This window comes from Cornus florida, unplaced genomic scaffold (genome assembly GCF_030987335.1).
Source record: "Cornus florida cultivar Cherokee Brave unplaced genomic scaffold, ASM3098733v1 CherokeeBrave_3.0.0_Hap2_Chr11, whole genome shotgun sequence".
NCBI classification, from domain to species: Eukaryota; Viridiplantae; Streptophyta; class Magnoliopsida; order Cornales; family Cornaceae; genus Cornus; species Cornus florida.
Window position 1 is genome coordinate 91,573,756 of NW_026775581.1, and position 24,065 is coordinate 91,597,820.

General features: G+C 35.2%; 1 long non-coding RNA gene and 1 pseudogene across 1 annotated transcript; both read right to left on the bottom strand.

The window, feature by feature from the left end:
* Window positions 1–2,883: 2,883 nt before the first annotated feature.
* LOC132282857 (uncharacterized) lies at window positions 2,884–4,519 on the bottom strand. The gene is made up of 2 exons (XR_009471905.1): window positions 4,114–4,519; window positions 2,884–3,140 (listed from the first exon to the last, which is right to left on the bottom strand). It is a non-coding gene; the product is annotated as an uncharacterized LOC132282857 (long non-coding RNA).
* A 928-nt stretch (window positions 4,520–5,447) lies between these two features.
* LOC132281535 (cucumisin-like) lies at window positions 5,448–14,563 on the bottom strand (annotated as a pseudogene).
* Between the last annotated feature and the right edge of the window lie 9,502 nt (window positions 14,564–24,065).

A 24,065-nucleotide genomic window follows, 5' to 3' on the forward strand; every position in this document is an offset into this window, starting at 1 on the left:
TTGTCCTGCAACTATGCTAGTTTAAATGGCTTGATTAAACTCTGTAATTGTTTGCAAAACTATTGTAAACAATCTTGGGGAATGCTTCTAGACTAAATTACGAGTCCTAAGATTAGTTTTAGAGACCAACAGAGTGGTTGGATTTGATCAGAGAAGGAGCGGACGGATTGAAACGAAGCACCGGGGACGAAGGCTCTCAGAGGAAGTGAGAGCCGGCTCTATGGAAGTGGAAGCCGGCTCCCACAACAAAGTGGAGCCGGCTCTAGGGAGTCCTAGAGCCGGCTCTAGGCTGGAAAAGAGCCTGCTCCAAATTCTTGAGCAGGCTCCCTTGGTATTTTTAATTTATTTTACGATTTTTTTAATTTTCTACATACTATGTTCACTATTGGAGCATGGAGACTGTTTGAATGAATTTGGAACTCTACAGAGGGATCAAGGAATGAATTTTGAGTGTTATTAAGACCCTAAATTGAGTAAAGTTTAATTCTAAGTTGTCGAGACAAACAGTGTAAAAATTAAGGCACTTAACAAATGGAAGTTGAATAAATTGTTGAATTAAAACTCAGCAATTTGATGGACCATAATGTGTTTATAAAACTTGTTTTAGAATGCATTCAAGTGCATGATAAGGTCATTTAATTATTAATTTTGATCTATGCATGCTTAGGAGGCTAGTTGCTGAATTATTAAATTGTTTACTGCAACTATATGGTTAAATGCTTGGATTTAAATTACTGAAGCTTTAAATAGTTTTCTGCAATTGTTTGGATGGTAATTTTTGGTCTGTAAATTATTGAACTATTATATATGTTGTAATTTACATGGATATGGAGGATGGTATGTACCGGTATGGGACAGTGACATACTAGGGACGGTTTAGCTCAAAACGCATAAACCTAACCTAATGGATTAATGGAATGGATTGAAAGATATCGAATCCTAATTGTGGCTAAGTCAGATCAGCTGTAACCAAGTTGGATGACTTCCTGGATTAACGGATGGTAGTTAAGTCATATCAACTGAATAAGTGGAGTGACTAACTAGTTGGTTTATTATAGGTCAGTTTAATAAATAGTTGAACTGCTTACCCTAGATTTGGACGGACTTTATATATATGGTTATGGTACCACGAGTTGAGCTTGAGTCTCAGACTCGTTGGTTAGGGTGCGTATATGCAGTGGATGCGTAGCTGGTTATAATAGGTTGAGGTGTACCCTGTTAGGTCTAGGTACTCATGCCCACCTTTGGGTGCGTATTTGCATGTTGCCTTCTATTCAGGTTGAGACCCCTATTATAGACTAGTGAATGTCCCTTAGTGTGGATATATTTATATGTATGGACTAGATAGATATTGTGAAGTGTCTACAGTGTATCTGCGTATCGGGTCACTGTATGGATTGCAGTTAGATTCGAACTTGCTCGTGGGTCTAACCCACTCCTTTATTATTCTTTTCAGGTACAGGACGGTTCCAGCCTTAGAGCTTGATCGTGCTTGTCGAGGACAGTCCCACCTTCATCTGATACGTAGGACTTCTCTCGATATTTCTAGCATTATCTATTTTCAGTTTTCAGTTTCAGTTGAACTTTTGGTTAGGGGTCCATCAGTGGATTCCCAAGTTGTAACCTTGAAGTTTTGGAGGATTGGATTTTCAATTTTCAGTTATACATGGAGGATTTTATAATTAATGTTACTTTCAGTTTTATTCCATCACTTTTGTTGTATTTTGTCATCTGTGTTCGCTTTAAAATACTTTAATTATTTGATATTCCCTCGGGTTTGGGCCTAGGCCTGATCAACCCGTGTCTCGGATCCGAGGGGTATCACAGATTATGAAACTGGTCTTGTAACTCCCATCTTTTGGAAAGCGGGAAGTACTTCTCATAAAACAGCTCCTTGAACCTGTCCTAACTCATCTCTTTAATCTTGTACTGGTTAGTGATCGACTTCCACCAAACCTTGGCATCCATAGCAAACTTGTAAGTTGCTAGGATGATCTTCAAGTGATCCTCTGTCACATCCATTGAGGTCAACTGAGTTTCGACTTGATCCATGTAGTTGTCGGCTACCATTGGGTCTGCACCGCCCTCAAACATAACCGGCATCAACTGAGAAAACCCCTTAATGATCTTGAGACGCTTCTGAGCTGGAGTCTCCTCAACTCGAACTGTAGGTTGTGGTACCAACTGCGGCTGAGCAACAATAATTGCTCTCACTGCATTTTGCAACAATCGATTAAACTCCAGTGCCACAGAACCTTCACCCACTTCTACGAGTATGGGTGTTTCAACATTCTCTCTTCTTGGGGGAACAGCTCTTGGGGGAATCAAGTTCCTAAGAAGCATGTTCTCATCATTTAGCTCCTCCGGATTGGAGCTGGAGCTCTCACCAACATCACCCCTTGTTGGTCTAGGGCCAACTTCTCTAGGTTCCTCACGCCGTGACATCGTGCTATAAAACGAGAAAACGATTCAGAAACATGACACTAAGACTGTGGACGACTCAACAAGAATTGATACCGTACAACACTTAGCATGCAAGACTATGCAAGAAACATTTTAACATAAACAAGTAAGCAGTAAGCACATAGGCAGTTAAGCATGCTCATTTAAATAAGATATCACGTAGCAAGTAGTCAAGTAAACAATACAAACAACATCCCATGCTACTCTATGTAGGCCTCTACCCGTCGTCCTAAAGGTTTTCGAACCTTGGCTCTGATACCAAATTTGTAACGACTCAAAACTAATACTTTTTAAACAAAAAAAATTCGGCATGACCTCCCCTAAAAATAGGCCTATCACAACCTGTTTAAATTCATTTTTAACCTATCACGGCTCAAATTCCGAATTCACGGCAATAGTAGATGATAATACACAATCAAATGACCTCAATAATACTTCAAACTAGTATTACTCTCCCCATTCATCAATAAGGTTTACATGTTATCAAATTCACATCCAAAATATCATCAAATGCCTTAATTACATTACATGACAAAGTTTTACAAAATATACATATACACCTTCACTCTTTTAGTGCTTTGCAAAAATAATGGGAGATATACAAAAGACACAGAAGTGAGCTTCTAGTATCGCTCAAGCTTAAGGTGGGTTGTCGTTCACCGGTTTTTTTCCAAGACCTGAAAAAATTGTATAAATAGTAGGGTGAGTTATATGCTCAGTAGGTGACACTTAAGACACAAATCTTGTGTCCTTGTGAATTCAAGCAAAGCATAGGCCAATAGGAGATAGGGATCATACAACGTAGGGGATCAAATACAACATACAATTCAATTCCAATTATAAACAATGCAATGCAATGCAATGAAATGCAATGCATGTCAATGACACTCCCTATTTTCATTCTCAAAACCATCACTTTCAAATGTTAATACAGCCCCCCCTTTGGTAACCCCGCCGCGACACGAGAGGAGGATTGGCTAGTGTCCCTGACCCTTGGTAACCCCGCGGCGTCATTATGGGGCCCAGCTAGCTCAACCACACTAGGGCGACTCCCTAGTCCCCTCTAGGCTATATTAACCTCCGGCCCGTTGGTAACCCCGCAGCAACCGGGTTTATCAAAACCATTTCACAAAAACTATTATCTCCCAAAAATTCCTCATTTTCATTTCAAGACAAATTCTCCCATTTTATGCATCCCAATGACATGTCCAAGAATGTACATATAATCTCAATATCATAACAATGTGAAATTTTGGCACAATACAATTAAGCATGGTCTCATACATCACTTTCAGCAAGTTTACACATAATAGACATAAACTCAACACATAGGCAAACTTTTCACATAATACATCACATGTGCATAAACATACATTTCTCTAGACAACATTAAAATAATCATTAACACAATTAATTCCCAAGTAAAACATGTTAGCACATAAAAGAGGTATAATTCACAAAAAACACCACAAAGCCATCATCTATACATGTTTTTCACATAGACAAGTCATAACCCTAAGACATGAATTTTTTTTAAACATCACTTACACCTCATTGAAGCAAATAAATTCTCAAATTTAGCATGTCTAGCACAACAAAAGAGCATAACTCACAATGGAACAAGAAGAGAGTGGATTAAGATGTCCCTACCTCAAGATTGTACCAAAACCCTAGAAAATGGGTCTCAAGATTCGAAATCCAAAGGGGCGCAAAATCTAAAATTGCTTGTATGGATGTGTAGAGCTTGACACGAGCTTCGTTTTGCCTCAAACGGCACCTCAATCCGACAAAAGGTGGAGGAGTAATCTAAGAATGAAGTTTGAGTTCAAAAAGAAAAAAAAAAATCAAGAAATAGAGACAAAAGGAAGGGCCAGCGGGAGAGAAGAAAAATGGACACCAATTGTGGTCTCAAACCCTTTTTGGGTGTGGTGGTGGGTCCCACCAAAATTTTAATTTATTTTCTCTTTTTCTTTTACTCAATATACATCACACAATACACATATACTTACACAGACATCACACATGAGGGCAGGACATGGATGTGCCGGAGATGACGTATTTGACACTCCTGGTGTCGGCATAGTAGATGGAAGGTGGTGCCACAGGAGACTAGGCAGCAAGTATGTCCACACCAGGAGCAGTGAGATCAGGCTTCTCATCATCAATGCAACATAGAGAGAGAGATTTAGAAACAATAGCAACCATTGATCACCTTGAGAATGTCTAGGCCGAAAAGGCAGGGTCCCCTGGAAGAAAATGAGACGACAACTGGTGCCACAATGTCTTTCCAAGTCTCACCAACCAGAATAGTGGCAATGGGATTTCTGAAAAAGTTGGAGGTTACTCTGTCAAGACAATTCAAAAACTAGCTTCAAAATTAAGATATCCAACTGTATAGTATCAGTATATAGATGAGATCTATCTTATATATTTCTATATGTTTGTTTACTCTGTTGATCTGTTGTAATCCAAAACTTTGAGACCATCTTCTGTGCTGATAACTGTTGCTGGTAATGGGTAGTTAAAGGTGAAATCAGTTATAGACGAGTCGGCCATGATGGTACCCACACCATTAGTGAGTAGAATCCCAGAACCAGCGGTGAGCATTTCACAAAAGACGATCTTTCCTTCCACTTGGTATGAATTCATGGCACCAGTAAAGCAGTATTTTGAAACGTCTGGAGTAGCACCAAATGTATATTTGCTGCATCTCCTCCCCAGATCAATGGATGCGAGGTTCCATTGAGGTCAAAGCTATTAATCGAGAGCCCCTTCATTTTGTCAAGACAAGTATTAAGAAGACAGAAATTGATAAATCGGAGATGTTGCTAAAACGGCTAATCAGGTTCTGCAGATTTTTAACTTACAGTGAAGACTTGTCCATTGCCAAGCACCACTCGGGCAACAAATTTCCTGTCAATGGTGCTAGCCGCGACAGTAAGTGTCCAGGGTGCAAAGTTGGGGATGGATATTGCGTAGGGCCCTTAATTTCCTGCAGAATTTGAGGTCAGTATTCCGTTTTTCATGGCATGGAAAGATCCAATGGCAATTGGGTCCTCAAAGAAATGGAGTGGCCTGCGAGCTCCTAGAGAAACTGATATTATTTCAGCACCATCTGCAATTGCATCGTCAAATGCTGCTAAGATATCTGCAAGAAAACATCCAAACGACCAGACACTTTGTACATTGCAATCCTCGCGCCTGGAACTCCACCTCTTGCCACTCCTTCAGCTAGTCCAAGATAGCTTGTTCCGGCCACCTCCACACCTGCAGCCATTGAGGCAGTGTGGGTTCCATGTCCTTCCGAGTCTCTAGGGGATTTGAAATCTGTAGTGTCATAAGCGTCCTCGCTGTTGTAATACCTCGCTCCAATGAGCTTGCTGTGATTTCATACATATCATTAATTAGTCTCTTAAGATGTATAACAAACCCTAGACTTTTTATATCAGTTGACATTTTTTACTGAATGGTCTGCATATGTTTTTTCTCTTCTTTTTTGTTGATGTTCTTGAATTGTGAGGTCTTTACGCTAATAAATTACTGTGAAGCTAGAATATAAAGTGTTCTCACTTATTACAAGTGAAATTGGCGCCTTGGCATGTCCCATTCCATTTCGCACGTGGAGGGCCAAACCCTTCATCGTTGAAGCTATCGGCTTCTGGCCAAATCCCTATAAAAACCGAACACATGAAAATGCTTCGACAGAGAATGAGAAAGCAGACCGATAAAGACTGACTTTGACAGTCTGACATTTACCCGTGTCCTGAAGGCCAACGATGATGTCTCCTCTCCTCCTTGAGAACCTCCCTCTTTGTCTTGACTTAAACGGTTAAACCCATGAAGTCCCAGGACCTTGTAGTGTGAAGCTCGAGTATGTGGTTTGGAATTACTGTCATCACTTCCTCCATTTATGCAACACCATGACAATTTTATTTAAGTATACGAAGATCAAGAAACAAATATTTATGTTCTCCATTGATATACTTGTATGCAGGGGCAGAACCAGAAATTTATTTCAGGGGGGCGCCTCATTAAAAATGATAAATTATATTTTTTTCAAGCAAATAAGACAATAAGTCAAAAAAATAGAACTGTAATAATGGTGGAATAATAGCATTTAATAATTTAAAAAATAATTATTTAAAAAAAATAAAAAAACATAAAACACACCGTAAGAGTCCTGTTAGCAACAAATTTAATTACCAAACTTTGAAGAGAAAAAAAAAAAATAGTTTGAATAAAGGAATGTAGTTTTTTTTTTTTTTTTTTTTTTTTTTTTTTTTTTTTTTTTTTTTTAAGAGAATATAAAGAAGAAGAAGAAGAGGAGGAGGAGTAAGAATGAAAAGAAAGGATAAATTAAAGATATTTTTTAAAAATAATTATTTTAGTGGGCATTTTTGTAAAATTTTATAAATTATAGGCCTATTTGCAATAAAAATTAATTGGCCCAAGGGTAAATAATTATTTCAGTGGGGCATTTTTCACTTTTTTATAAATTATTGGCCTATGTGTAATAAAAATTAATGGCCATTTTTTAGAAAAAAATTATTTTAGGGGAGGGGCATTTTGAAAACTTTTATAAATTATAGGCCATTTTGTAATTAAAACTAATAGGCCACCATGGGCCCACGGGGGCATGGGCCCCCCTGGGCCTATGCTGGCTCCGCCCTTGCTTGTATGAATAACCCTACCTGAAAACCTTGTGACTTCATCATGAGTTTGTTAACTATATATGAGTGATTCTTTTGCTGATGAAGCACTGCAATTGCACAAATTTGATTGCTTAAGAGACAGTTTACAAGAGTGGAGAAATCTTCATTTTATTATTGAATGGTAAGGCAATTTATTGAAATAAGAAGAGAAAAACTGAACTTAATATTTTGAAATCATAATCGAAAAAGGATTAATATTGTTATAGTAGTCTTTTAAATGTGTAGTTATAAATAATCATCCAAAGTGAAATCATGGATCGTAATTGCATTATTTGTTTAGATATATAATCTTGTAGCTCAGGGTCTGCTCTTGTTTTCTGGTGTTCGTTAGCAGCTTCTCTGTTTTGTAACATCAGTTTTGATTTTGGTTGCCTGTTTCGGCTTGTTCAGGTCTTGGCCTGTTTTGGCTTGTTCGGGTCTTGGCCTGTTTTGGGGGCTCCCTTTTTGTACAGTTTTCCCCTTTTCCAATAAATTGATTTTTACCAAAAATAAATAAATAAGTTTGTTGGTTTTATTTTTTTTTTTGGAGTCTCGTGTGGGCAAATAACGCACACAACACCCTAGTTTTGGTCACAAACTCAGATTTTCTCGTGTTTTTTTCATCCTATGTTTGTTATGTGCATTTATCCTAGTTTTGGTCACAAACTCAGATTTTCTCGTGTTATTTTCATCCTATGTTTGTTATGTGCATTTACATCGCTAACGCAACAATTTTAAAATCCTTATGCAACCATCAAGTTATATTATTGTTTTATAGTGTTACATTTTGTGATATTACTGTTACATTAGGATGTAATGTATTGCACTACCAATACATGCATGATAAGTGAAGCAGGCCTACACAGGAAGGGATCCAGGTTTTTGTAGTTGCGATAATAATGATCTACATAACTATTGACTAATTATTATAAATGCACACTATCATTTTATAATGGTGACAGTGAAAATTGTACAACGTAAATATAATGTAGTAGAAATGGTAGTCGTAGGAACCTCCCAAGAACATTTTTGAGCATGGAATGGTGTTTGTATGCAACTGACACATCCCCTTTAGGCAGCTCTCCCATGTACACAACATAAACCTAAACATATATAAGCTCAAACATCTCAGAAAACAACCCCACACACACATATATATGTAATATATATATATAGAACTATATATAAAACCACTTCTCTATATAAAAAAGAGCATTAATACTAGAAAACACTATTATACCTTCCTTCCATGGCAGTGACATTTTAGCACAAGAGCTATAAGCAATAAAGAGTGCAGAAGATAAATCGAGCTAGGCTTGGCCATTAGGGACCAATATTTGTTTACTGTACAGGTCTATTTCTTGGCCACATTAGTGACTATAGGTCCGCATATATATATATATATATATAAGCAAGCTTTGATTCTTGTTATACCCGTATCGTCTTTAGGATCTTTTAACTGGCAAGTCCTTGGTTGCTTCTGGTTGACAGTTTCATCAGTTGCATCATGTGGATAGCAACTTGTTTATGTAATACAAAACACACAGGACGAATTGTACCTTATATACCTTTGAAGTTCCACTTTGTTAGGTTAACAAATCTACATATGTACTGTTTAGACGTAGTATTTGACTCGTAGTTTTAGTGCTTATTGCAAGTTTTATGAAGATGGTGAAATTGCATTCTTGTTAACATCTTGGGGTCTTTGTAGGGTGTGGGAGTGGTAATGTCATTGATGTGTGTATTGGGTGGTCTTGATTTCTTAGGTGGGTCAAGGAATTGTTTTAACTTTTATTGGCCACCAAATTATTTAGATATTAAAGTTATCAAGGTTTTAAGATTAGATGGTGATTAATATATTATTAAGTTCTTGTGTAATAATTAAAAAGGAGGGTAAAGTAATAATTTGTCATTCATCAGACAAATCTGAAGGTTGTAATTCTTCAAACAAGAGAGGAAGTCCACATATTTTGACAAATGTGAGGGAGGTGAGTGTAATTTTTTAAAAATATAAAGCATTGAACGGAGAGGTTCCTGACCACATCAACGTTGAGAACTTGTTTAGTAGCGTATTCCGGTGATTATCTCACTCACGCCGGCATTCCGGTGACTATCTCCTCTATGCCGGCAACAATTTTCTCACATTGGGCTGCAAACATGGGATTCAAATTTTTGTTTGGATTTTGTAATGCCAAATTGATGATAAGGTAAGATCGCAAAACTAGTTTCAATTGGGTTTATATGTTGATTCATTCTTTGCTCTTCCGTTTTTCTCATTGCCCTGTACATGTTGTTGTTGTTACGCTTCGTTATTGATGGCACTCCTCAACTTTTGTGAGAAAATTTCAATGCCAATAGTTTTTTTTTTTTTTTATTTATTTTTTTTATAGTTTTATGTGCACACCATCTGTTTGATCGAATAACTGATAATAAAGAAAAGAGTGAATTGTCTTTGTTTTGACGAGCTTAGTACTCAAAGATTGTAGAATGAAATATCAACTAGACGAGCTTTCTAATGGACACCAGCAAAATGGAAATAAAAAAACCACAAAACTATTAACAACCAAAATGTACCAGAAAATATATGGTAACGGAAGAACTATTCACAATCAAGAATGACTTGCAAAATGTGTCTATACTTTTTTCCTTTATGATAAGTAATTGATAGAGTATGACATACACTAGATTCTTGATGCAATTTTAACTCTCGTCGTGCCTAAATATAATAACTGGGGTTTCTTACTGTTATGGATTTCAAATTCAAATCAAAGACATTTTAGCAAAACAGGATATCTGGATTCCAGTTTCTAATATCATTTTATTGCCAAGAAGCAGTACAAGGTTGATGTGCTGCCTCACACACGAACCTAGGTATGAGAATCTTGGAGTTTACTTGTGCCCAAGGATCCCATTTTTGTTATATACTGAAGAGCCTTCAAAAGTCAACTACTTATCAAGCATGGACTGGCGAGGAAGATAGTTATAAACCACAAGTGGGGTTCTCACCACATGGACTCCATCTTTCCACATGATAGCACCCGACATGATTGGCTGCTGTGCAATTTTTGGCCCGTTGACCTTCACTGTGAATGATTTCTTCTCTCCAACTGCAGAGAATGTCAGGACGGATGGTTCCACTGTAACACTAATGGTAGAGGGTATGTACATGCTTGCTGTGTACGTAGAGTTTGGTGCGCCAACATTGGTCACTGTCCTGGTGAAGACACCCATGATCTGCTGACCATCTAACATATAGAGCGAGAATGATGGATAGTTGAGATCCCATCCTCTTCCAGGCTCTATGCCGTCACAAATGCTGTCGTCTCCAGTGACAAGTCTTAGAATTGATGTGTTGTAGCCCTGCTTGCAGAGGAAGTTAACGTAATCTGCCTCAGATGCATCAAATACTAGCCCAGGGTCAACAGCAGCAGCCGGGTTTATGTGACCAGACCCATAAGCGAATTCAAGGTCTGCATGCTTCCTTGGGTCCATGACATACGCTGATAATAACGAAAAGTTGAGTGAGAAATCAATTGCATTCAGTTTTAGTATCACTTTCATGATGTAAAAGATGAGAATTCCTTTGTGCTGGTTTTGCTCTTATAATAAATAGGATTAAACTTCAGTAAGTGGAGCGTCAATGGAGATGTGTACTAGTGATGACAAGACTAGCACGAGGGTCCACATTTTCGTTCATCTGATGATGGTTGCTAAAACCAATCAAGAGCAATGTATTCTTAGTATGTCACTCTCAAAAGAAAAGGTTATTGCTTTGATTTTGGTTAATTGGATTTGCTCGTTGCCACACAGAGACAGTTTTAATGTCAACAGAGATTGCATCTCTTATTTCTCACCTGTTGTCATGAGGGCAGATTTAATGGCAGCAGGAGACCAGTCTGGATGGGCAGCCTTGACATACGCAGCAGCACCACTAGCATGTGGGCAGGACATGGATGTGCCGGAGATGATGTTGTATTTGACACTCCTGGTGTCAACATAGCTGGAAGGCGGTGACACGGGAGACCAGGCAGCAAGAATGTCCACACCAGGAGCAGTGAGATCTGGCTGCTCAACATATATAGACAAACTTAGAAATTAGCGACAAGTCATGGAAGCACTCGACCATGAGGAAGAAACCATTGATCACCTTGAGAATATCTGGGCTGATCTTGCTGGGTCCCCTGGAAGAAAATGAGACGACAACTGGCGCCACAATGTCCTTCCAAGTCTCACCAACCAGAATAGTTGCAATGGGATTCCTGAAAAAGGTGGAAGTACTTTCTTAAGAAAATTTTTTAAACTACATTCAAAATTAAGATATCCATGGCAGGACAATCATATCAGAAGAGATGATATATATGTTCGTTTACTCTGTTGATCTGATGTAATTCAAAACTTTGAGACCATCTTCTGTGCTGATGACTGTTGCTGGTAATGGGTAGTTAGAGGCGAAATCAGTTATAAACGAGTCCGCCATGATGGTACCCACGCCATTAGTGAGTAGAATCGCAGAACCATCTGTGGAATACTCACACAAGACGATCTTTCCTTCCACTTTGAATGAATTCATGGCATGACTAATAAAGCAGTCTTTTGAAAAGTATGGATTAGAACCAGTTGAATAGTTTGCTGCATCTCCTCCCCAGATCAACGGATACGAGGTTCCATTGAGGTCAAAGCTATTAATTGAGAGTCCCTTCATTTGTGAAGTCGAGCATTAAGAAAACCAAAAATTGTGTTAGCATTGATAAATCGGAGATGTTGTTAAATGGCTAATCAGGTTCTGCAGATTTTTAACTTACAGTGAAGACTTGTCCATTGCCAAGCACCACTTGGGCAACAAATTTCCTGTCAACGGTGCTCGCTGCGACAGTTAGTGTCCAAGGTGCAATGTTGGAGACAGACACTGGGAAGCGCCCTGAATTTCCTGCAGAATTCGAGGTCATTATTCCCTTTTTCATGGCATGGAAAGATCCAATGGCAATTGGGTCCACGAAGTACTGGCGTGCCCCCCTGTGAGGTCCTAGAGAAACTGATATTATGTCGACACCATCTGCAATTGCGTCGTCGAATCCTGCTAAGATATCTGCAAAAGCACATCCAACTGACCAACAAACTTTGTAAACCGCAATCCTTGCACTTGGAACTCCACCTCTTGCCATTCCTTCGGCTTGTCCAAGATAGCTTGCTCCAGGCACCTTCACTCCTGCAGCCGTTGAGGCAGTGTGGGTTCCATGTCCTTCAGAGTCTCTAGGGGATTTGAAGTCCAACTCCATAATAGTCCTCGCTGTTGTAATACCTCGCTCCAATGACTTTGCTGTGCTTTCATAGATTCCATTAATTAGTCTCTTATGATATATAACAAACACTATAACTTTCTATATCAGTTGAAACTTTTTACTGTATTTGTTAGACGAGACAAAATGTAAACTAGACTTCCATGCTAGTTGGTTTGGAGTGAATTTACAAGTCCTTGTATAGTTGTATTAATCATGTATTTTTAAATACTGCAATGTATTCAGGATGCAATCTCTTTGATCAGTTAAGTTACAGAAATGGTGTATGTTGTTTCCCTTCATTTTTTTTGTTGTTCTTGAATTACGAGATCTCTATGCTAATAAACTGAATTACGAGATCTCTATGCTAATAAGAAGAAGAAGAAGAAGAAGAAGAAGAAGAAAGGATTCTCACTTGTTGCAGGTGAAATTGGCACCTTGGCATGTCCCATTCCATTTAGCAGGTGGAGGTCCAAACCCTTCGTCGTTGAAGCTATTGGCTTCTGGCCAAATTCCTGGGAAAAAAAAAAAATTGCATGCTTTAACAGAGCAAAAGAAAAGACTGACTGTGACTAGTATTTATTACCAGTGTCTAGGAGTCCAACAATGACATCTCCTTCTTGAGGACCTCCCACTTTGTCTCGAGTGAAACCCATGAAGTCCCAAGACCTTGTAGTGTGAAGCTCTAGCATGGGGTTTGGAATTACTGTTATCACTTCCTCCATTTCTGCAAACCCACCACAATTTTATTTGAGTCCATAAAGATGAAGAAACAAATATTTATATTCTCCATTGGTGTACTTGTATGGACAACCCCACCTGAAAACCTTGCGACTTCATCATCAGTTAGTTTTGCTGCAAATCCGTTAAAACTCCTCTTGTAGCTATATACAATTGACTCTTTTGCTGATGAAGCACTGCAATTGCACACATTTTATTACTTGAGAGACAGTTTTAAGAGTCGAGAAACCTATATATATATATATATATATAGTGAATTTGAAAGGATTTGAATAATGGCTATTGATTAAACATTTGCAGCCATTTAAATTGCAATTTGTACTTAGTACTCAGCTGGTATATGTTAGGCACTTAGGTCCATCTTCATCAACTGTACGGCATGATACCGACACAACGATAATTCAAATTTCAACCCAAAAAAATAAAGGCATGGGGTCATAAAATAATAATTATTTTATTTTATTATTTTATCCATATAATCGTATAGGAGGTACGGACACCGACATAAAACACGTGTATAATACGATACGAACAAGGTGATACAAAAAATCTATAATATATATATATATATATATATATATATGTATGTATTATTGTATATAAATAATATTTTTTTCTTATTTTATTTTGCATAATAAAAAATAAAATCACTAATTTAGAGCTGGATATGTAACAACCCAAAAAGATACCAATCAACGGTACCAAAAATTCGGCATGACCTTTACAGAAAAAGTCCTACTACAACCTGCTAAAATGCACATAAAATGCAATGACCTCACTTGGCCTTAAAACTAATCTATCATGTCCCAACACAAAATGCAAATACTATACAACATTCCCAAAATCAACAACGTACATATAAAAATAGTCCCGTTCTTCCAGTTCATTCAAAACATGGAAACACCAGTCCACTACCTAGTCCAATAATCCTTCATAAAGAACACACTTTAATTACATTAAGTTACAGTCCACGAAGAATAGCTAAAATTAAAAGTCTATAGCTTACAACATTATACAAATTATACTAAAGTTTTACAAAATAGTTAAGATTACATTTACAAAATATTAAAGTTCTAATACAAAATATAGCAAAATATAAATCTCCAATCTAGTCTAAACTTGTGGTGGATTGTCATCCGCCACCTCTTTCCCATATCTTGAAAATATTAATAATAATGTGGGGTGAGTCAACCGCTCAGTAGGAAGTGTCTAAAACACACCTCTTACGACCCCGTGAATCCACATAAAGAATAGAGTACAAGTGAATGGGATCATGTCCCGGGAAACAGGTGAAGCAATAATAGCATCAATAAATAAATATACAAGTCATCCGACTACCAACCGTGCAATATATGCCAATGAAATGTCATGCCATGCAATGTCGCTCCCCATTTCCGAAACAATACCGTTTCACCTTTCCAAACTATTAGTGCAGTCCGACTCATGGCAACTCCATGGCAACACGAGACGAGAATTGGCTAGCTATCCCCAACCACATGGCAACTCCAAGGCATTGCGGGCCTAGGTAGCTCAACCTCGCTAGGGTCTCTCCCTAACCTCTCTAGACCACACTAACGCCACGGACCACTAGGCGACTCCTAGGCGTCCGGGTTTTTGCAAACATTTTTTAAAACGTTTTCATCAAAAATAATTTCTTTTACTCTTCAAAACACTTATCCCTTTTTCCTTCCCAATGAATGCATGTATGCTACATGCATTCAAATACCAATTTAACCATAGGATTTCACACATTCCATTTACATCATCATCACAATTTAATAAGAATTTCTAAACATTCATTTTCATATACCATAACATCAATTTTCATAGCAATTAAAATCATAAAGCATACAACATGTCATTCCTAAGCATACTACTTCATTTCAATATAAATAATCATGTTCATGAACTCAATAAACACATAAAACACATTTGTCATCTTGCATAGATACAACCACAACAACCAAAAACATGATGACTAAAATTAAACATGCTTAGAGTTAAATTTTAAGGGGAAAATTCACAAGAAACCAAAGAAGTCATGGATTAGAGCACCCCTACCTCAAATTGAATAAAAAAATTTAAATTGAATCCAAAATTTGAAATTCCAAATGTTGGCAAAATTGAACTTTGTTCCGATCAAAACGTAGGCCTCAACGCACTCATCAACTTTGTCTTTTATGACAAGATCAAATTCTAAATGGTTTGGGAGAAATCTAAGCTTGAAATTTTGTATAAAAAAAAAACAAAAAAGAAGAAGAAGAAGAAAAAGAAAATTGAGAGGGATCGAGCGAGCCTGCGTGAGAGAGATGATGAGCGTTGAAAAGTGTGCAATTAAACCCCTTAAACTTAGGTATTCTATGACCTTTATCTATCTTACTTTCCCATTTTAGACTAATTCATGTTATTACCCTTTTCAGGCACTTATCCCAAAAATAAGTTAATTCAGCCAAATAAGAGCATTAAAGAAGCTAACTCAAGTTGGATGGAAGAAATGAGCAAAGTGGAAGCAGAATGAAGCAAAGTGTGGAAATTAACAAGTTCAATCGATCTCAACATCACTTCGATCGATCGAAGTAACATCGATCTGGACACTTCAAGATGGATCCAAGCCCTTGTCCTTATCCAAAAGATTCCACAATGTTCGATCGATCCAACCATTCTTCGGTCGATCGAACATATTTGATCTTATCCACACCTGTCACCCCACCTACCACTTTTGTCTCTTTCCCAAAATATCACAAAATATCTCAGAGATTTGTCTTTATTCAAAAAGGCGCCGCAAATGATGGATCGATCTTTGCAACATTCAATGGATCTCAGCACAGTTTGATCGATCTCAGAATAGTTCAATCGATCGAACCTCCTCAAGTCTGGAAAAAAATAAGTTCCAGCTCATTAAAAGTTGGCTCATAGTGCAATCATTGCAAGGACCCTAGTGCACGAATCCAGACCATTGGGTGTGACACTTGATCTACCTATATAAGGTTTTTGAGCCTCTTTTACATCATATCTCATATATCATCTCATAGACTTAGAAACATTCTTAGAGAGGAAGAAAATAGAGAAGGAGAAGCTAGAAACACATTCTTGAGAGTTCTTCCATTCTTCTAGGGTTTCCATCAAGAAGGAGATCATTCATACCATGGAGATAACTCTTGAGGGTTCGATGACTACTTCAATGAGTGACTAAACATCTTCTTGGGGCTAAAGTTAACCCTAAGCATGTTTTTTAGACTCTAATGCTTTGTATTTTGAAAGGATTTGTGTTGTAATCTTGCTTTGACACTTATTTTATATATGAATCTTGTTTATTCAATGATTTGTGTGGTTTAATACTTCCAATTGATCATTTCATTCTATCCATATGTCTATGTATGCTAGAATAGATATTCATGTGTTTATCTCTAATTTTTGTGTTATTAATGCATGTCTATGTGTGTTGATGCTATAAATTTAGAGATTGTCAAGGCATAGTGCTTAATAAAATACTATTGTTGTTTATTTGATAGTTCATACTCATGTCTTGATGGATTGTGCATCTCCCATAGTTTCTTTAGTTTAATTTTCATGTTATTAACTTAGTTGTAATGTAGTTGTCTTAGTTGTTAGATGGGAGGACAATCCATGCTTATTGTTTGATATTTCATGCTTATGAATTCAAGTAGTATTATTCTCTAACCATGTGATGTGTTTGGATTGTGAGCTTAAAGGAATGATTAATGGCTTAGGTTGATGTATTGTGCTATTCACTAGGTTGCTTGAACAATATATGTTTAATTGGTCATCCATACTTGTTGAAACAATCAATCACACACTCTCAAATTACAGCACATGTTTCCCCTCATTAATTATACATTGAATGTTTAGAATGGTGATGTTTAGTGGTGACCTCTAGACCCCAAGACCTCGCTCTCTTGTTTTCTCTAAACTTCATTTAAATTGCTTATTTTACATTGAACTTGTTTAGTTTAATTTGTAGTCTAATCAACCAAATACACAACCTTTTGATCACTCGACCTACTAACCTTATACATTGTTTCCATTACAAGTACGCCTAAAAATCCCTTGGGACGATCCCTACTCACCCTAACTATCTTTTTAGTTAGAGGTAGTAGTGACATTTATAAATTTAAAACTTGGCCACACTATTTTGCACAAATTTGGTTATACCCCACGACAGGCCACCAAGTGAGATAAAAAGTGAGGGTCTGTGATGACCCTAAAGCCATTAAAATGTTTATAATCCCAGTAGGCCCCAAGACAAATAAAATATCTTATTAATATTTAACATTAATAAATATAAATGTATACACCAATCATTTTACCACCACACAATAATAATACATTTAAATAAATATACACAATAAAACAATGCATGAAATGCAATGGATCCGTGACACAACCCCCGTGCACAACAACCCCGGTAGCGGGTCCCACCTGGCACCTCCTGGTCCGAAAAATATAAAAAAAAATGTCGAAATGGCAACCAATGCATTTCCAAGAGTCTTGAACTCAAGAAAATATCCCAATCAACACTCTGACACACCCAGTACACCCCACAGTGTTTGACACGCAAAACGAGATAAGGCGAAAATACTCTTGAAAAATCAAAAAATTCCAGAAAATGAAAAATGACAAAAATAAAAAAAAAAATATTATAGGATATATGTTGATTTTTGTATTCTAAAATTTTATATTATTATTAATTTTTTTTGTTAATCCATAATATACTTTAAATTGTATCGAATTCCATTCATGTGATAAAATAATTACAAAATCACCTCCTTTTTTTCTTTTTCGTAGTTGTTACTCACTCACACACTCGTACCTTTATGGAGACTTAAACTTTTTTTTTTTTTTTTTTTCCTAGTTGGTAACTCACACACATATGCCTCCACCAATACTTGAACTCCTGACCTCCCTTTGAGAAGTAGGGACTTGGTACCGCTAGGCTACTAGCCCGTTGGTTACAAAATCATCATGTTGTATCTAAAAGTGTTCATACTATGTCTTTACGTTAGGGGTGGTAATACATGTTGACAGGTCGTGTTCATGTCAACACGATTATGACACGAACACGATTAGAGTCGACACAAACACAACAAGATTATTAATCGTATCAAGACCCCTTGACACAAACAAGACACGATTATTATACATATAACACGATACGATAAATGTAACACGTTTAATAAATGGGTCAAGACTTAACACGACACGAAAAGACACGTTTAAGTCATTTTTGACACAAATACGATGCATGTATTACACGTTTAACTAAATAGGTTATTTTTTACACGAATATGACATGTTTAGTTAATCGGGTTAATCGTGTCATAATCGTGTTAACAGTGTTAAATACGAATACGACATGTTTAGTTAATGGGTCAATCCGTGTCAACACGATTACGACAAGAATATGATTAGCCCAAACCCAAACTCTCTTATCTCGTGTCGTATTTGTGTCATGTCAAATATTGTCACCCCTACTTTACGTTTCTAGTCATGTCCTTGACAATCCAAATCATGTCATTGTCATATTCGTTTAAAAACAAAAAAAAAATTAAAAAAAAAAAAAAACAATCATTTTAAAATATGAACACTTCTAATCGTGTCGAACACATGTCTTGTTGTGTCATAGCATGTCGGCCACCTCCAATTTTATGTCTATGCTTCTTAGGTTGAAGCAAATTAGATATGGATTTGAAGCACACAAAGTCAACAGTGAATGGGTTCCTTCTGATCCCCACATGACTCCTCTAAGTCCTCCTGATTAGATGTTAATGGTCGCCATGACTAGAAAAAAAATTAAAGAGATTCCAATGGGTAAACGGTTTTTAGTTTGAATTTCAGTTATATTTTCCATGGGCCTCCATCTATAGAAGAGAATTGGTCTCTTCATATATGTACTGCACATTGGGCCTATCAAGCCCATCTCAGACAACTCTTGTCAGAAACACTGGGCTTGATCCAACCTCTTGTTATTAGTTACACCATACATAATATATAATTGTTTAAATTTCCCAAAAAAGGAAAAAACCTATATTTTTGCCTAGTAAAACGAGTGAAGTTATTGAAAAGAGTAATGATAGGGGAATTGAAAAGGAATCATCGAATTAGTATCGAATTTGACGTGGTTGGTCATTTTTCTCACGTGTTAAACAATTATTTTTAAAAACTATTTAAGTAAATGAGGTGGACCCGTCAAATTCGATACTTATTCGGTGAAGTATGAATTATCACGTAGAACATTCAATTTATTATGGAAAATGATAAGAGAACCGAACCAAACAACTGAATAAAAGGTCGAATTTAACATGGCTTGGCCACGTCAGATTATTTTCTAAAAAGATAATTTATACCTCTTCCCTTCTTTCTCCCCTCTTCCTCTAATTCTTAATTTTTCTTTTGTATTCTATCTTATCTTTGATTTTGGTTTTGTCTCTCTTTTGATTTCGTAAAATTGAAGATAAAATAAAAAAAAAATTAAATTTCTTCATATTTTGCAAATACAGAATCACAAAACCAAAACAGAACAAAAAAGAAAAAGAAAAAGAAAATAAAAACTACAACTGTTGTTTCTCTCCTTCAGATTTTGTATCCATAAAAATCAAATAGAAACTTTGAGAAGATTCATCTGTTTCTCTTCTCTGGATTAATGACAATTCTTGTATGGATATTTACTTACCCAAAAAAAAAAAAAAAAAAATTTTGAATCTTGTCTCTAGAATACTTCCGATATGTGTATCTCAAGAGAGGAGATGTATAAGAAGAATTGGTGAAGAACCAGACACAGATAGGAGAAAGAACGAAAAGGAAGAGAGAGAAAAAGGAAAAACTAGGAAAGAAAAGACGATGATAAGGAGTTAGGTAATGAAATTATTTGACGTGGACAAAGCCACGTAAGATTCGATGTTTATTTCGGTAAAAACGTTCGGTTTCTCTATCCCTGCTCATTCATTATATGTACCAACTCAGAAAACGAAATTCATAATTTTGTATGGTAAATGAAGATTTTCATTATTCATAAACACATACATTTGTTATAGGTGTATAATACGAGTATTTAATAACTATGCTAGGAAAAAGCGCACAACCAAAGTAGGGGAGGAGCTAGAAATTTTAATTTGTGGGGGATGAATTTGTACTACATAATTAAAATTTGAAAAAATATATATACATAAACCAATTTTAATTAGCTTTGTTCAAATATCAGTGATAGTATATATTACCTATAGAAAATTCAAAAATGAGAAAAATATAACTTAAATAAATATATGGAAAACTAATATGACTATATATATATATATATATGGAGAGAGAGAGATGAGGAAAATAAAAAAGAAAAATATATATATGGAGAGAGAAATGGTAAGTTATAATTAAAAAAGAGAAGAGGTAAAGAAAAATTAATTATTAAAGAATTAATTTTCCTTCATCAATTATTTTAGTTTTTTCAAAATTCTAATTTTTGAGTACTTTGATTCCATTTCAGGAAAGATATATTATATATTATTACTTAGATTAAAGATGAAGAAAATAATTATTTTTATTTTAACTATACAAAATTTTGCAAGTTTTAACAAGACAAGATTATTATTTTAGTAACTTATATATAGAATTGTCATTTAGCAAGAGTGAATTAAAAGTATTAGCATATATGATATAATTGTTGTTAACAGTATTACAATACTTTAGTTTCTCCTCATTCTAAATGCTCTTAATTAGGACTCACCAATGGAGATTGGTATATAATTTAAATATTTTTTTTTTCTTGTAAACACTAATTTACAAAAATGTTTGATAAAAAAGGTTCAAGTATTTTTATTAAAAATAATGAAACATTAGTGTATTTTTCTCCTTTTTCTCTCTTGAATAAATATAATGAATATTGTACATGTGTATACATAAATAAAACAACAATGTCTTGTGTGGTAAGGATTATAATAATAAAAAACTTAAAATTTTGTTTCCTAATATTTGGGCTTTCAAAAATATGATTAAAAAGATTTAACTTAAAACTTTCTATAAGTTTCAAAGGAATACAAGTTAATTTATGTTCGAACTTTCTAATTTGAGGCCAATATGTAAGTGCCTTGAAAAGGGGAAAAAATGGGGCATCAAATGAAATTTTTAATAAATTTATTAGCATTATTGATAAATAAATTATTTCTTATGGGTATAAAAAAATAAAATTGGAAAATTTGGGTGCAAGGGAGTGTTGGGGGTAGTTTGGTGATATTTTTTAGGGGTACAAAATTCGACACCACATGTCAATATGACTCGAATTTAGTTGGTTTAGATTGATGTTAATCGTATTCGTGTCAACTTCTTTAATTCATTTAATTAATCTTGTCATGTTTATGTTTTAAAGTTTAACCCGATTAGACATGTTTAATTAATCTATGTCATATTCTTGTCGGATCAACTCAATGAACTTGTAACTTGTTTAAGTGACATTTCTATTATTTCAATTACTTGTTTAACTAAAATAAAATATAAAATAAAAAATAACTTGTTTAGCTTTTTTTGTAATAATTGTATTGTCCCAATTATTCTCAATTTTTCATTTTATTTGCATTTTATACTTAAGATAATAAATAGATTACATGACCCATTTAAGTTAAACAGATTGAACAAATCAATACATGATCTATTTATTAAATAGGTTATGTGGGTCATTTTATCCTTTTAATTAACGGGTGTTATTCGTGTTTGGAACCCTTAACACGATTACCCTTAACCTATATATATGAATATTCATACATTGACACGAAGCCATTATGATCCGTCAACACGGTAAATATTTCCAGGATATTGTATATTTTCTTCTCTATACACATAAATGAGTGTCTAAATTTATTGTAAAATAAAATAAAGAAGAAGAAGAAAAAAGTGAAATTTTGCAAAAGGCATGCATGTAAAGTAACAGTGATGGTAATTAATGTAGTAACCTCCCAAGAACATTTTTGAGCATGGAATGGTGTTTGTATTCAACTGACATATCCCCTTCACGCAGATCTCCCATGTACACAACATGAACCTAAACATAAGCTCAAATATCTCAGGAAACAACCACTTATGTATATAGAACTATACATATAATTACCCAAAAAAAAAACTATATATATAAAAATAATCACCTCTCTGTGTATATCAAAAGAGCATTAATGAATACTAGAAAACACCCTTATATATACCTTCCTTTCATGGCAGTGACATTCTAGCACAAGACCTATAAGCAATAAAGAGTATAGAAGAGAAATCAAGTTGGTCTTGGCCATTAGGGACCAATATTAATTTTTCTAGTGTACCGAGTCTATTTCTTGGCCATTAATTACAGACTATAGGCCTCCTTGTATATATATATATGTATATAAGCAAGCTTTTATTCTTGTTATATCCGTGACATCTCTATGATCTTAACTGGGAAAAGGCTGTCCTTTTTCTTCTGGTTTTGTAATCCTCGTCTATGTTAGAGAGATAAGTTTATGATTAGAGGAAAATTTTGTGGAAGCCCTTAATTTCATCGACAGTTTCATTATTTAAATCTTTTGGATACCAACTTGTTTATGTAATACAAAACATAGATGATAAATATTTGTACCTTTTATGTCTTTCAAGTTCCACTTTGTTAGGTTTTGTCAATCTATTTATAATACTTAATAGTAAATAGCTGAGTTCATACAAAAGAAATTCTACATTTGTAAAAGAGCATCACATTACTTTGGAAAAAAAAAAAAAAAAACCATCAAATTGAGATGATTCGTGACAAATTGGATTACTAAAATATACATATGAATTCTTATTGTTGTCATTTGTTTGGTGTAGTGAGTAGTTAGTGTAATGTCGCATCAGCTTTGTAGTAGGGTCAACTAGGAAATTTGTCTTTAGTTTTCATGGGAAGATATGGTCCCTATGTGAGGGCACACCTAATTTTTCCATATTACTTTACATTAAAATGACGTCACAGGTTTGAAGATTATTTGATTTTGAAAGATTGATGACTCGAGAGTTATTCGAGTTTAAGGACTTCGGTCCGCACTCGAGGGTATTCGAGTAGAAGGATCTCGGGTTTGCACTTAGATGAGTTGTGAACTTGTGAATAACTCAGAACTTATTTGAGTTTAAGGATATTGGGGATGTCCGGTTCGTACTTTTTAAAGTTTTTTCGTTTAATATAATTTAATATTAAAATATTAATTTTATACACATATATATTTATATATGTATAAGGGTTACAAATGTCACGGCGGAGCTATCATAATGGGGCAGAGTCCACTTGAAAACGAGAAGATGTAATTTGGATAAAAAATTTAGAATTTTCTTTCATGTTGTGTTTATGTCGGATACGTCGAATACTCGTCAAACACATGTCTGATGTATACGTGTCTATAAATAAAAATTAAATTTTATTATTTTAGATACTTAACATACACTTTTGGACACTTCGGTCAACAGTTTTCATACATCTAAGCTGCTACTTACTAACATTTCTAACACAAGTTTACTAGTAATCTTGAAACTAATATCAGCACATTCTAAAACGTTCAACTTTTTTTACATTATACATATAATCAAAAGTGAAACATAAAATGATATTCGTTCATTTAAAACAAAAACGAAATAACAGTATATATAATATAAAAAAATATTATAATAATAATATAATTCCAGTTTATAAATCATTTCTCTTAGCATAAAAATTATAAATGAATTAAAATTTTATAATACTATTACACAAAGAGATGTATATAAATAAAAATTTATATATTTACGTATAGGAGCATTCATACTGTACTCATATTTTATTTTTTAAAAAAAATTAACGTGTCCACGTATTAGTATCGTATTGCATTGGTGTCCATGCTATATAGTTTGTATTGCATTG